This window comes from Eubalaena glacialis, chromosome 3 (genome assembly GCF_028564815.1).
Source record: "Eubalaena glacialis isolate mEubGla1 chromosome 3, mEubGla1.1.hap2.+ XY, whole genome shotgun sequence".
NCBI classification, from domain to species: Eukaryota; Metazoa; Chordata; class Mammalia; order Artiodactyla; family Balaenidae; genus Eubalaena; species Eubalaena glacialis.
This window is the reverse complement of record NC_083718.1, coordinates 93,864,916-93,881,034: the sequence shown is the minus strand read 5'-3', so window position 1 is coordinate 93,881,034 and position 16,119 is coordinate 93,864,916. Positions and strand designations below refer to the sequence as shown.

Sequence of the window (16,119 nt, the reverse complement as noted above, 5' to 3'; positions counted from 1 at the left end):
CAAATTCTCTTGAAACAAATTTTAAAACAGACCAAAGAAACAGAAGTTATAGAAAAAGCCAAATGGTGATGATATAACTAAAAAATACAATAACCAAAACTTGATAAACAGCCTCAATAGTAAAGTGAAAATGACAGAGAATAAAATCACTGAACTTCAGACCAAATCAATATAATTTACCCAAAATAGATGAAAAAACATTCAACAGTCTCGGGGCTTCCCTGGTGGCGCAGTGGTTGAGAATCTGCCTGCCAATGCAGGGGACACGGGTTCGAGCCCTGGTCTGGGAAGATCCCACATGCCGCGGAGCAACTAGGCCCGTGAGCCACAATTACGGAGCCTGCGCGTCTGGAGCCTGTGCTCCGCAACAAGAGAGGCCGCGATAATGAGAGGCCCGCGCACTGCGATGAAGAGTGGCCCCCACTTGCTGCAACTAGAGAAAGCCCTCGCACAGAAACGAAGACCCAACAAGAAAGAAAGCAAAGAAAGAAGGAAAGAAGGAAAGAAGGAAGGAAGGAAGGAAGGAAGGAATGAAGGAAAGAAAGAAGGAAAGAAAAGTTAAAACAGGGACTTCCCTGGTAGCACAGTGGACAGGACTCCGAGCTCCCAATGCAGAGGGCCCAGGTTCGATCCCTGATCAGGGAACTAGATCCCACATGCATGCTGCAACTAAGAGTTTGCATGCTACAACTAAGGAGCCTGCGAGCCACAACTAAGGAGCCCGCCTGCCGCAACTAAGACCTGGGGCAACCAAATAAATAAATAAAATTTTTTTTAAGAAAAAAGGAAAAGTTAAAACATATGTTCATGCAAAAACTTGTACAAAAATGTTCACAGCAACATTATTCATAATAGTCCAAAAAGGGGAAGGAACTCAAATGTCCATCAACCGATAAATAAACAAAACATAGGACAGCCATAAAATGGAGTATTATTCAAGCCTAAAAAGAATAATGTGGGACTTCCCTGGTGGTCCAGTGGCTAAGACACTGCGCTCCCAATGCAGGGGGCCCTGGTCAGGGAACTAGATCCAATATGCCACAACTAGAGATCCCACATGCCGTAACTAAAACTAAAAGATCCAGCTTAGATAGATAAGATAGACAGATATTTTTTAAAAAATATTAAAAAAAAGAAAAGAAAATACTGTAAAAAAAAAAAAAACAGTAGGGAGTATGGAACAATAGGTAAATGATTGAATAAATTATACTCTAGGCCAGAACGTCATGAAATATTATGCAGTTATGCAGGTTTTTTTAAAATTATGATTCTAGAGACCTTGGTAAACGTGAAAGAAAAACAGTCATTATCCTAAGTGGAGGTAAAAGATATAAAATTATATACACAATATTTACAATTATGCAAGTCACAAACCAAACATTTTTTAAAAACATAATTTTTAAAAATTTTATTGAAGTATAGTTGAGTTAAAAAACAGAATTTTTAAAACTCTGAAGCAAATAAAAAATAAAACACTAAAAATATATTAACAATGGTTGCACTAGAGACTATTAAAAAAAAAAAAAGAATAATGTGCTAACACTGCTACAGCATGTATGAACCTTGAAAGCTTTGTGCCAAATAAATGAAGCAAGTTACAGGGATTCCCTGGCAGTCCAGTGGTTAGGACTTGGCACTCTCACTGCCAGGGCCCCGGGTTCAATCCCTGGTTGTGGAACTAAGATCCTGTAAGTCAAGGGACGCAGCCAAATTTAAAAAAAAAAAAAAAAAAAAAAAAAAAAAAGCAGCAGCAGCCAGTCACAAAAGACTATATACTCTAGGATCCCATTTATATGAAATGTGCAGAACAGACAAATCTATACACACAAAAAAGTAGATCAGTGGTTGTCTAGATCTGGGAGTGGGTATTATGGGTAAATGGGAAGTGACCATTAATGGGTACAGGGTTTCTTTTTAGGGTGATGAAAATGTTCTAAAATTGACTGAGGTGATGGTTATACAACTCTGTGAATACACTAAAAACCATTGAGCTGTACACTTCAAATGTATGAATCAGCGGGTTCCTCATGTGCAGATTCAACCAACCACGGATAAAAAACATTCAAAAAGAAAAAACTTCCAGAAAATTCCAAAAAGCAAAACTTTAATTTGCCACGTGCTGGCAACTATTTACATAGCATTTACATTGTGTTAGATGTTATAAGTAATCTAGAGATGATTTAAAGTACAGAGAAGAACAGGTTACATGCAAATACTATTGATTTCAGAACAAAAACTAAACTATCTCCAAGATACAATTTTAAATGAAAAAATTGGGGACCTCCCTGGTGGTCCAGTGGGTTAAGACTCCGCACTCCTGATGCAGTGGGCCTGGGTTCGATCCCTGGTCGGGGAACGAGATCCCACATGGATGCCACAACTAAACATGCTGCAACGAAGATCCCGCGTGCCTCAACTAAGACCCGTCCCAGCCAAAACGAATAAATAAATCTTTTTTAAAAAGTAAATGAAAATTTTTAATGTTTCCATTTACATAAAACAGAAAAATGATTTTGGGTTTTTTTTTCTTTTATTTTTTATTCTTTTAACTTTTTATTTTATATTGGAGTATAGCCAATTAACAATGTTGTGATACTTTCAGGTGCACAGCAAAGGGACTCAACCATACATATACACGTATCCATTCCCCCACAAACTCCCCTCCCATCCAGGCTGCCACATAATATTGAGCAAGTTCCCTGTGCTATACAGTAGGTCCTTTTTGGTTATCCATTTTAAACACAGCAGTGTGATTTTTATTTGTATTTACATAGGGTCAGGTCTCATTATTCACAGCAGTTATGTTTTATAAAGTTGCTACAAAAAGGAATTAGTGGATACTGAACCATCACTAGGAGAAACACAGGGTTAGGTTCCTGCGAGACTCTGGTCAGAACATTTAAATCAACCAATCAATACACTACCTTGTTTCATGTGTATTTCTGTTTTACATACTTTAGTTAATATATGGGGTTTGCCAAAATGTTTGTTCGGTTTTTTCCATATGATGGCTCTAGTAGTTTTTAACTTCATTCGAAACAGTTTTGTTAGACTGTATTGTGACAGCTGTCATATCAGCATGCATTTTAAAAAAACTTATCAAAATTGGTGCATTTTTCTGTAGCCATTTTAATACTGAAGATGGAAGAAAAAAGCAACATTTTTGGCCTATTATGCTTTATTATTTCAAGAAAGGTACAAACGCAACTGAAATGCAAAAAAAGATTTGTGCAGTGTATAGAGAAGGTGCTGTGACTGACTGAACATGTCAAAAGTGGTTTGCGAAGTTTCATGCTGGAGATTTCTCGCTGGATGATGCTCCACGGTCGGGTAGACCAGTTGAAGTTGATAGCGATCAAATCAGTACACTGAGAAACTCAACGTTATACCACGCGGGAGACAGCCGACATACTCAAAATATCCAAATCAAGCGTTGAAAATCATTTGCACCAGCTTGCTTATGTTAATCGCTTTGATGTTTGGGTTCCACATAAGTTTAGCGAAAAAAAACCTTCATGACTGTATTTCTGCATGCAATTCTCTACTGAAATGTAACAAAAACTTTCCATTTTTAAAACAAATTGTGATGGGCAATGAAAAGTGGATACTGCACAATAATGTGGAATGGAAGATATCGTGAGGCAAGTGAAATGAACCACCACAAACCACACCAAAGGCCGGTCTTCATCCAAAGAAGGTGATATTGTGTATATGGTGGGATTGGAAGAGAGTCCTCTATTATGAGCTCTTTCCGGAAAACCAAACGATTAATTCCAACAAGTACTGCTCCCAATTAAACCAACTGAAGGCAGCACTCGACGAAAAGCATCCGGAATTAGTCAACAGAAAACGCATAATCTACCATCAGGATGACGCAAGACTGCATGTTTCTTTGATGACCAGGCAAAAACTGTTACAGCTTGGCTGGGAAGTTCTGATTCATCTGCCATATTCACCAGACATTGCATCTTTGAACTTCCATTTATTTCGGTCTTTAAAAATTCTCTTAATGGAAAAAATTTCAATTCCCTGGAAGACTGTAAAAGGCATCTGGAAGATAAAAGGCATCTGGGTCAAAAAGATAAAAAAGTTTTGGGAACACAGAATTATGAAGTTGCCTGGAAAATGGCAGAAGGTAGTGGAACAAAACAATGAATATGTTGTTCAATAAAGTTCTTGACGAAAATGAAAAATGTGCCTTTTAAAAATATATTTATTTATTTATTTGGCTGCGCCGTGTCTTATTTGCAGCAGGTGGGCTCCTTAGTTGTGGCATGCAAACTCTTAGTTGCAGCATGCATGTGGGATCTAGTTCCCTGACCAGGGATTGAACCCGGCCCCCTGCATTTGGAGCACGGAGTCTTAACCACTGCGCCACCAGGGAAGTTCCAAATGTGTCTTTTATTTTTACTTTAAAACCAAAGGAACTTTTTGGCCAACCCAATATAATCTTGGTTCATTAACACTGAATTCAAGCCAAAAGCACTTTAACTCCAATAATACTATAAATCTCTGAAAAAAGCTTATCTAACATGTATTTTCTCAATAAAGCACACAGTCTTCTTGCACTTAAGAACACTAGAGAGGGAATTGCCTGGCAGTCAAGTGGTCAGGACTCTGTGCTTTCACCGTCAGGGCCCAGGTTCAATCCCTGGTCGGGGAACTACCACCTCACATTCCCACCAGCAATGTACAAGAGTTCTAATTTCTCCATATCCTTGCCAACACTTTGATTTCTTTATTAGACACACCCTAGTAGATGTGAAGTGGTATCTCATGATTTTGATTTACATCTCTAATGACTAATGATCTTGAGCATCTTTTCACGTGTTCATTGGCCACATGTCTTCTTTGGAGAATTGTCTATTCAGATCTTTTGCTCATTATTTAATTGAATTTTGTCTAAATTATTATGTTGTAAGCATTCTTTATATATTCCAGGTACTAGATTCTTATCTGAGTCTCCTATTCTTGTAGATTGTTTTTTCATCTTCTTGATAATGTCATTTGATGTACAAAATTTTAATTTTGATTAAGTCCAGTTTATCAACTTTTTCTTTTGTTGCTCATGCTTTTGGTGTTATATTAAGAATCCACTACCAAATCCAAAGTCATGAAGATTTATCTCTATGTTTTCTTTTGAGAGTTTTATGGGTTTAGCTTTTTTAGGTTGTTGATCCATTTTGAGTTCATTTTTTTAATATGGTGGGAGGCAGGGGTCCAACTTCATTCTTTTGCATGTGGAAAATCCAGTTGTTCCAACATCATTTGTTGAAGAAACTATTCTTTCCCCCACTAAATGGATTTGGCACCCCTGTCAAAAATCATCTGGATGTACTGGGAGGACAAATAAGACTATTACCACATGTTATATATTGGGGGAGATAGGAATTGGATGAGGACAAGGAGTGGAAAGAAGGCTTCTCACTATTTAGCTCTGTATACTTTTTAAACGTTTGAGCCATGTGAAAGTACTACTTATTCAAAAGCTAAAATAAATTCAAGTTTTAAAAATACAATTAAATAGGCAAGCCACAGAATAGGATGTATATCTGACAAAGGACTCATGCTTGGAATATATAAAGAATTCCACAGAAGCATCTGGGAAAAGGCAGACAACCCATAGGAAAAAAAGTATGGGCACAACTTGAACAGGCATATCACAATAAAAGATATCCAAAGGCCAATAAACATAAAAAAGTGTGCTCGATTTTACAGTTTATCAGGGAAGTGCAAATTAAACTGCAATGCTATCCTACTACACTACACACCCATCAGAATGGCTAAAATGTCAAAGACAGATAATGTCACGTCTTAGTAAGAATATAAAGCAATTAATCTCAAACACTACTGGCAGAAGTGTAAACTGATATAACCACTTAAGAAAACTGTTTGGCAATATCTAGTAAAGCTGAACTCATGTGCAACTTATGACTCGGCAAGTCCACGCTAAGATACGTAATCAACAGAATGTGTGCATATGTTCCCCAAAAGACATGTTAAATGAACACATTCATAATAGTAAAAAACTATAAACTCAAATGTCCACCGACATTTGAATGGATGAATAAATTTTAGTATATTTATACAATGAATGCTGTGAAGACAATGAACAAACTACAATCATAAGCAATGTGAATAATCTCACAATGTTGAGCAAAAGCAGCCAGTCACAAACTAGTACATACTGTTTAGTCCTATTTAAATAAAATTTTAACACACGCATATTAACCCATGGTGTTAGAAGTTAGGTTCATAGGTAGTAACGGGAAGGGGACACAAAGAGTACATACAGGCTTATAGGGTGCTAATAACGTACTTTCTCATTCTGGTTGCTAGATTTACAAATGTGTTTATGTGTATTTACTGAACTATATGCTTTTGATTTTTATACTTTCATTTATGTATATTTCAATAGCACATTTACTTTAAAAATTGCACACATCATTAAAAATAAACCAATATTTTAGTCTCCCATCACAAAACTACTCTGTATGAGCAAATCTGTTTACTACCTTGACCATGCTCTCTACTGAAAAGGCAAAGTTTTCATACAACTTTTCTTTGGCATGAGATTGCCTTTTCCCAAGCTTCTGCAAGGATTAAGCAAATTGTGTCATGTTTTATGTCACATTAAATGACCCACTGGACTCAAAAGTTACCTCAAACAGACATCAAATGTGCCATTGTAACAAAAATTAATTTCACACTGTTCAGAATCTGGCAGTAGACCTGTGAAGTGCTCAAGTGTAACATGCTGCTATGACACATCAACTGAGAACCATTCACCTAATTCCATTCTGAACATGTAAAAACTTGAGTGTTTTTAGAAGTGGGAAGAACAGGTAGGTAAATTTCAGAAGTATATTATAATATGGGTTTGGTACAGAATTAGTAAAATTCTGAAAGCACCTATACCATCAGTTAAACAGACTTCTGTGAACTTGCTAATCACCATTTTTCAGCATTTCAATCACTTTACCAAATTTGACTAGACAATTCTCTTACTTTTTCTCTTACTAGTAAAAATATTAGTTATTCTAATGATACTTAATTCTTTTTTTTTTTTTTTTAAGGCAAGGAATACGACTTTATTTGGGAAGCCGGCAGACCGAGAAGATGGCAGACTAGTGTCTCTGAAAAACCATCTAATGATGCTTAATTCTTACTAAAATATTACAATATCACTTACTGAAACACTCTAAAGGAAAAAGTTTACATAAATAGTTAAGCTTTTAAAACTATGACTTCTAACTAATTATAAATTAATTATATCCAACTCAAATAAAAGTAACTAATCAGATTCCGAATAAGGGCAAAGGTAGAAAACTGGCAGTCTGGTATCATCTGATCAGGAAGGAGTATTTTTTAAGTTTAAATTTTACTGCTTTTAGGCAAGGCAAGCTTTGATACTCCGTAAGCCTTACACTAGCTGCCCCTGAAGGCATCTATCTGAGGCTGGTCTATTCTTTCCACACGGGAGAGCCACATTTAGGTAAAATTTTACCTCTCTGCCTCAGTTCATTTGCTTAAAAAACAAAAGAGAATAATATTACCTGAGAAAATTTTTATAAGCAAATAAAATAACGTAAAAAACATTTAAACTGAAGCTGATATTATTCTACAGGTAAGGAACATGAAGTCTAGTCAGATTCAAATAAACGTACCCTTATCTAATTCTCTCCTGCCATTACTAATTCAGATACCCCACCCTGAAACCATACAACAAAGCAGGGAATAGAAAACAGAAAGAAAATTGGATAAAAGTTAAAACAGCCTGGATTACAGCCAAAAGCCTAAGAGCCAAAATCAGTCACATTGTATGCACATGAGAAGGGAGACCATCACCTGCCAATCAACATTAGGAGCGAAAGCTGTGAATTTCAGCCATGACTAATCTCTACTTCTGAGCCATATTTCAAAGTAAAAAACCGTGGTTTCATTTTTTTATTTTTAAGAAATTCTGCCACGATGAGATATTTCATTCTAAATTTTCTAATTTCTCTGTCCATTGCTTTCCTGTGAATTGGGAATATCATGTCCCATACTTAGTCTGGTATTGTCCACATATGTTACACTTTTTTAGCAAAGCTATATGGTAAAAGTGCATAATAAAACACTTTGCCATTAAAGGAAAATAACCCACATTCCACTGTGTCTTGAAAGTGTGACATTTGAAATCCACATTTCTCTTTTCTTGTTTGAAAAGATAAGTATGCACTGGTAACAAATATTTTTGTAAATATCATGCTATACTTATACATATGCCTATCAAGTTAAAACGATTTCACTGCAATTTGTAGTGCACCAAAAGTCATTACAAAGCAATAAATACCACATACAGTCTTTGTCACAACTACTCATTTTGCCATTGTAGCATGCAAGCAGTCATACACAATACATAAACAAATGGGCTTAAGTGTGTCCCAAAATTTAACATGAAAACACATTTGAATTTCATAAAATTTTCACATCACAAAGTATTCTTCTTTTGATTTTTTTTCAATGATTTAAAAATGTAAAAATCATTCCTAGCCCATGAGTCATATAAAACCAGGCAGCACGAAGGTGGTGTAATAGGAGGACGCGGAATTTGCGTCTCCTCACAACTAGGGCACCTACCAGGAACCGGTGGGGGACCACGGACTCCTAAGGGCACAGGAGGAACCCCCAGTGACTGGCTGTTTCAATCATAGTTTTACTTTTCCTAACATATTTTTTATCTTTCTAATTTTATTTTGCTTTTTATTCTTTGATATTGTACTGCTTTTTTTCTTTCTTCTTTTTTTTTTTTTTTAACCATGCCACGAAGTTTGTGGGATCGTGGTTCCCAGGCCAGAGGTTGGGCCTGAGCGCCTGTGGTGGGAGTTCCGAGTCCAAACCACTGGACTAACAGAGAACCTCAGAGGCCAGGGAATATCAATTGGAGAAAGGCCTCCTGGAGGTCCTCATCTCAGCACCAAGACCCAGCTCTATCCAACTGCCTGCAAACTCCAGTGCTGGATGTCTCAGGCCAAACAACCAGTAAGACAGGACTACAGCACCACACATTAAAAAAAAAAAAAAAAAAAGTTACAGAGAAAGGACCAAGGTAAAAACCTACAAGACCAAATAAATGAAGACAAAATAGGCTACCTACCTGAAAAAGAATTCAGAGTAATGATAGTGAAGATGATCCAAAATATTGGAAACAGAATGGAGAAAATACACGAAACATTTAACAAGGATCTAGAAGAACTAAAGAGCAAACAAACAGTGATGAACAACACAATTACTGAAATTAAAAATACTCGAGTAGGAATCAATAAAAGAATAACTGAGGCAGAAGAACGGATAAGTGAGCTGGAAGATAAAATGGTGGAAATAACTGCCAGGGAGCAGAATAAAGAAAAAAGAATGAACAGAGAGGAGGACAGTCTCAGAGACCTCTGGGACAACATTAAACACACCAACACTCAAATTACAGAGATCCCAGAAGAAGAAGAGAAGAAGAAAGGGTCTGAGGAAATATTTGAAGAGATTATAGTCGAAAACTTCCCTAACATGGGAAAGGAAACAGTCAATCAAGTCCAGGAAGCACAGAGAGCACCATACAGGATAAACCCAAAGAGAAACACGCCAAGACACATATTAATCTAACTATCAAAAATTAAATACAAAGACAAAATATTGAAAGCAGCAAGGGAAAAGCAACAAATAACATAAAAGGGAATCCCCAGAAGGTTAACAACTGATCTTACGGCAGAAACTCTGCAAGCCAGAAGGGAGTGGCAGGACATATTTAAAGGGATGAAAGGGAAAAACCTACAACCAAGATTACTCTACCCAGCAAGGATCTCATTCAGATTCCATGGAAAAATTATAACCTTTACAGACAAGCAAAAGTTAAGAGAATTCAGCACCACCAAACCAGCTTTACAACAAATGCTAAAGGAACTTCTCTAGGCAGGAAACACAAGAGAAGGAAAAGACCTACAATAACAAACCCAAAACAATTAAGAAAATGGTAGTAGGAACATACATATCAATAACTACCTTAAATGTAAATGGATTAAATGCTCCAACCAAAAGACATAGACTGGCTGAATGGATACAAAAACAAGGCCCGTACACACGCTGTCTACAAGAGACCCAAATCAGATCTAGGGACGCATAAGGAATGAAATTGAGGGCACGGAAAAAGATATTCCATGCAAACGGAAATCAAAAGAAAGCTGGAATAGCAATTCTCATATCAGACAAAATAGACACTAAAATAAAGACTACTGCAAGAGACAAAGAAGAACAATACATAAAGATCAAGGAATCAATCCAAGAAAAAGACATAACAATTGTAAATATTTATGCAACCAATACAGGAGCATCTCAATACATAAAGCAAATGGTAACACCCATAAAAGGAGAAATCAACAGTAACACAATAATACTAGGGGACGTTAACACCCCACTTTCACCAATGGACAGATCATCCAAAATGAAAATAAATAAGGAAACACAAGCTTTAAAGGACACATTAAGTAAAATGGACTTAATTGATATTTATAGGACATTCCATCCAAAAACAACAGAATACACTTTCTTGTCAAGTGTTCATGGAACATTCTCCAGGACAGACCATATCTTGGGTCACAAATCAAGCCTTAGTAAATTTAAGAAAACTGAAATTGTATCAAGTATCTTTTCTGAACACAACACTATGAGGCTAAATATCAGTTACAGAAAAACTGTAAAAAATACAAACACATGGAGGCTAAACAATACGCTACTAAATAACCAAGAGATCACTGAAGAAATCAAAGAGGAAATCAAAAAATACCCAGAAACAAATGACAATGAAAACACGATGACCCAAAACCTACGGGATGCAGCAAAAGCAGTTCTAAAAAGGAAGTTCATAGCAATACAATCCTACCTCAAGAAACAAAAAAAAATCTCAAATAAACAACCTAACCTTACACCTAAAGCAATTAGAGAAAGAACCAAAAAACCCCAAAGTTAGCAGAAGGAAACATCATAAAGATCAGAACAGAAATAAATGAAGAAGAAATGAAGGAAACAATAGCAAAGATCGATAAAACTAAAAGCTGGTTCTTTGAGAAGATAAACAAAATTGATCAACCACTGGTCAGACTTATCAAGAAAAAAGGGAGAAGACTCAAATCAACAGAATTAGAAATGAAAAAGGAGAAGTAACAACTGACACTGCAGAAATACAAAGGATCATGAGAAATTACTACAAGCAACTATATGCCAATACAATGGATAACTTGGAAGAAATAAACAAATTCTTAGAAAAGTACAACCTTCTGAGACTGAACCAGGAAGAAATAGAAAATATAAACAGACCAATCACAAGCACTGAAATTGAAACTGTGATTAAAAATCTTCCAACAAACAAAAGCCCAGGACCATGTGGCTTCACAGGTGAATTCTATCATTTAGAGAAAAGATAACACCTATCCTTCTCAAACTCTTCCAAAATATAGCAGAGGGAGGAACACTCCCAAACTCATTCTATAAAGCCACCATCACCCTGATACCAAAACCAAAGATGTCACAAAAAAAGAAAACTACTGGCCAATATCTCTGATGAACATAGATGCAAAAATCCTCAACAAAATACTAGCAAACAGAATCCAACAGCACATTAAAAGGATCATACACCATGATCAAGTAGGGTTTATCCCACGAATGCAAGGATTCTTCAATATATGCAAATTAATCAATGGGATACACCATATTAACAAATTGAAGGATAAAAACTATATGATAACCTCAATAGATGCAGAAAAAGCTTTCAACAAAATTCAACACCCATTTATGATAAAAACTCTCCAGAAAATAGGCATAGAGAGAACCAACCTCAACATAATAAAGGCCATATATGACAAACCCACAGCCAACATTGTTCTCAATGGTGAAAAATTGAAACCATTTCCTCTAAGATCAGGAACAAGACAAGGCTGCCCACTCTCACCACTATCGTTCAACATAGTTTTGGAATTTTTAGCCACAGCAATCAGAGAAGAAAAAGAAATAAAAGGAATCCAAATCGGAAAAGAAGTAATTGTCACTGTTTGCAGATGACATGACACTATACATAGAGAATCCTAAAGATGCTACCAGATAACTACTAGAGCTAATCAATGAATTTGGTAGAGTAGCACGATACAAAATGGATGCACAAAAATCTCTTGCATTCCTATACACTAATGAAAGAGAAATTAAGGAAAAACTCCCATTTACCATTGCAACAAAAAGAGTAAAATACCTAAAAATAAACCTACCTAAGAAGAGAAAAGACCTGTATGCAGAAGACTATAAGACACTGATGAAATAAATTAAAGATGATACAAACAGATGAAGAGATATACTATGTTCTTGGATTGGAAGAATTAACATTGTGAAAATGACTATACTACCCAAACCTATCTACAGATTCAGTGCAATCCCTATCAAACTACCAATGGCATTTTTCACAGAACTAGAAAAAATTGCAACATTTGTATGGAAACACAAAAGACCCTGAATAGCAAAAGCAATCTTGAGAAAGAAAAACGGAGCTGGAGGAATCAGGCTCCCGGACTTCAGATTATACTACAAAGCTACAGTAATTAAGACAGTATAGTACTGGCAGAAAAAGAGAAATATAGATCAATGGAACAGGATAGAAAGCCCAGAGATAAACCCACGCACATATGGTCACCTTATCTTTGATAAAGGAGGCAAGAGTATACAATTGAGAAAAGACAATCTCTTCAATAAGTGGTGCTGGGAAAACTGGACAGCTACATATAAAGGAATGAAATTAGAACACTTCCTAACACCAGACACAAAAATACTGAAAATGGATTAATGACATAAATGTAAGGTTATAAAACTATAAGACTTAGCGGAAAACATAGGCAGAATACTCTATGACATAAATCACAGCAAAATCCTTTTTGACCCACCTCCTAGAGAAATGGAAATAAAAACAAAAATAAACAAATGGGATCTAATGAAACTTAAAAGCTTTTGCACAGCAAAGGAAACCATAAAAATAGACGAAAAGGCAACCCTCAGAATGGGAGAAAATATTTGCAAACGAAGCAACTGACAAAGGATTAATCTCCAAAATATCCAAGCACCTCATGCAGCGCAATATCAAAAAACGAACAACCCAATCCAAAAATGGGCAGAAGAACTAAATAGCCATTTCTCCAAAGATACACAGATTGCCAACAAACACATAAAAAGATGCTCAACATCACTAATCATTAGAGAAATGCAAATCAAAACTACAGTGAGGTATCACCTCACACCGGTCAGAATGGCCATCATCAAAAAATCTACAAACAATAAATGCTGGAGAAGGTGTGGAGAAAAAGGAACCCTCTTGCACTGTTGGTGGGAATGTAAACTGATATAGCCACTATGGAGAACAGTATGGAGGTTCCTTAAAAAACTAAAAATAAGGACTTCCCTGGTGGCGTAGCAGTTAAGAATCCACCTGCCAATGCAGGGGACATGGTTTCGAGCTCTGGTCTGGGAAGATCTCACATGCCACGGAGCAACTAAGCCCGTGTGCCACAACCACTGAGCCTGCGCTCTAGAGCCTATGAGCCTCAACTACTGAAGCCCGCACTCCTAGAGCCTGTGCTCCGCAATGAGAAGCCACCACAATGAGAAGCCCGTGCACCACAAGTAAGAGTAGCCCCCGCTGCTACAACTAGAGAAAGCCCACGCACAGCAACAAAGACCCAACTCAGCCATAAATAAATAAATAAATAATTTTTTTTAGAAACTAAAAATAGAACTACCATATGACCCAGCAATCCCACTACTGGGCATATACCCTGAGAAAACCATAATTCAAAAAGAGTCATGTACCACAATGTTCACTGCAGCACTATTTACAATAGCCAGGACACGGAAGCAACTTAAGTGTCCTTCGACAGTGGTATAGATAAGGAAGATGTGGCACATATATACAATGGAATATTACTCAGCCATAAAAAGAAACGAAATTGAGTTATCTGTAGTGAGGTGGATGGGCCTAGAGTCTGTCATACAGAGTGAAGTATGACAAAGAGCAAAACAAATACCATATCCTAACACATATATATGGAATCTAAAAAAAAAATGTTTCTGATGAACCTAGGGGCAGGACAGGAATAAACATGCAGATGCAGAGAATAGACTTGAGGCCATGGGGAGGGGGAAGGGTAAAGCTGGGACGAAGTGAGAGAGTAACACTGACATACTTACACTACCAAATGTAAAACAGATAGCTAGTGGGAAGTAGCAGCATCGCACAGGGAGATCAGCTCTGTGCTTTGCGACCACCTAGAGGGGTGGGATAAGGAGGGTGGGAGGGAGACACAAGGTGGGAGGATATGGGGATATACGTATGCATATAACGGATTCACTTTGTTACATAGCAGAAACTAACACATTGTAAAGCAATTATACTCCAATAAAGATGTTGAAAAACAACAACAACCAGGCAGCAGGCTAGATTTGGCCCATGGGCAGTATTTTGCCAACCCCTGATCTAAAGTAAGGTCCAACAATTAACAAGCACAGAACTTCCAATTAGAATTTTATTGCCTCACTCAAATAGGAAAAGAACCAAAGATTATCCACTGTTTAAGGAAGCCTTTGAGACAAGAAGAGATAAAGATAAAAAGAAAAAAACAAAGTTAGAAAATAAAGTCAAGGACTTCCCTATTGGCGCAGTGGTTAAGACTCCATGCTCCCAATGCAGGGAGCCTGGGTTCGATCCCTGGTCAGGGAACTAGATCCCACATGCATGCTGCAACTAAGACCCAACACAACCAAATAAATAAATAAACCAATATTTTTTAAAAACAAAGAGAAAGGGAAGAAAGAAAATAAAGTCAAGGTGATCTTTCAGAATGTCAGTTGAATAAGAAAGTAAAGAGAAGGGGAATTCCCTGTCGGTCCAGTGGTTAAGACTTGGCACTTTCACTGCCGAGGGCCCCGGTTCCATCCCTGGTCAGGGAACTAAGATTCCACAAGAGGCGCGGTGAGGCCAGAAAAAAGAAAGAAAGAAAACAAAGAGAAGGAAAGCATAAGAGAAAACGTAGGAGAGAGTATGAACCCAGGAGCTCCAACATTCAAATAGGAACAGTTCCAAAAAGAGTGAGGGAAAGGCGGGCTTGAAGGGGAAGGGCATAAAGAGAGAGGATCCTTATGAATAAATTTTTTAAGTTTAAACTTTTTCTTACTATAAATGAAAAGTAGAAGACTAACAGAAAAAGCACAGTGAACTTTTAAAAACGTGAAAGGAAAAAAAATAGAAACAATCACTATATTCCAGAAAAGGATGAAGAAATATTAAAAGGTTCCAAGAAGAGGTAAATAAAACCCAATTGGGGTTGTACAAGGGAGCAAAATCAGACTAGCATGAGCAACGCTGACTACTTTAAAGCACGGGAAGAGATACCTTCAAAGTTCTGAGGAAAAACAAATTTTAACCTGGAATTCCATATCCAGTCAAACTACCATTTAAATAGAAGAATAAAATAAAGAGCTTCAAAAATGCAAAGGCTCCAAAATTTTACTCTTAACGATTCTTTCTTAGTATGTACAAACAAGGGAGTAAACAAAGAATGGGGAAGCCTGTGTAAAATAATTAGAAGCAAGACTCTCCTCATAAGGCAGGCTTGAAAGATTACACCCTCAGTTAGAAGGGTGCATAAGCAAATAATAATGATAGTAAAACTTTAAAAAAAATAAATCAGACAATTAGCATAGAAAAAAAAAACTGTCACCCCCTGGTTTCAGAGTGAGGGAAAAAATTTTCTCCTGAGAAGTTTCATATACAGGTTAGCCTATAAGGTAAACTCTAAATCAACATCTGCCAGTTCTAAGAAACACCAAACTAAAAATTAACATCAGTGACTTTTCACTGGTGGTACCTGACAGAAGCAAGGGCAAAATACGCTTTGGAGGCTTGTTTCCAAAAACCAGGTCTGGCAGGGTTCATAGTTAAAGCCCTAGTAAACACACTCAAACTCCAAAACTATAAAACATTGGAGGACACCATCTACAATAATCAGGAATAGGCAGAAGCAAGTAATAGTAAAATAGGACCTCAAGAACTTTAGATGA

General features: G+C 36.8%; 1 protein-coding gene and 1 non-coding gene across 5 annotated transcripts in view; one reads left to right on the top strand and one right to left on the bottom strand.

Annotated features, from left to right (window-relative positions):
* The window catches only part of TRIM33 (tripartite motif containing 33), a 141,743-nt gene that overhangs the window by 115,108 nt on the left and 10,516 nt on the right, over window positions 1-16,119 (bottom strand). The window lies entirely within an intron of this gene.
* On the top strand, window positions 2,283-2,356 carry TRNAR-CCU (transfer RNA arginine (anticodon CCU)). The gene has a single exon. It is a non-coding gene; the product is annotated as a tRNA-Arg (tRNA).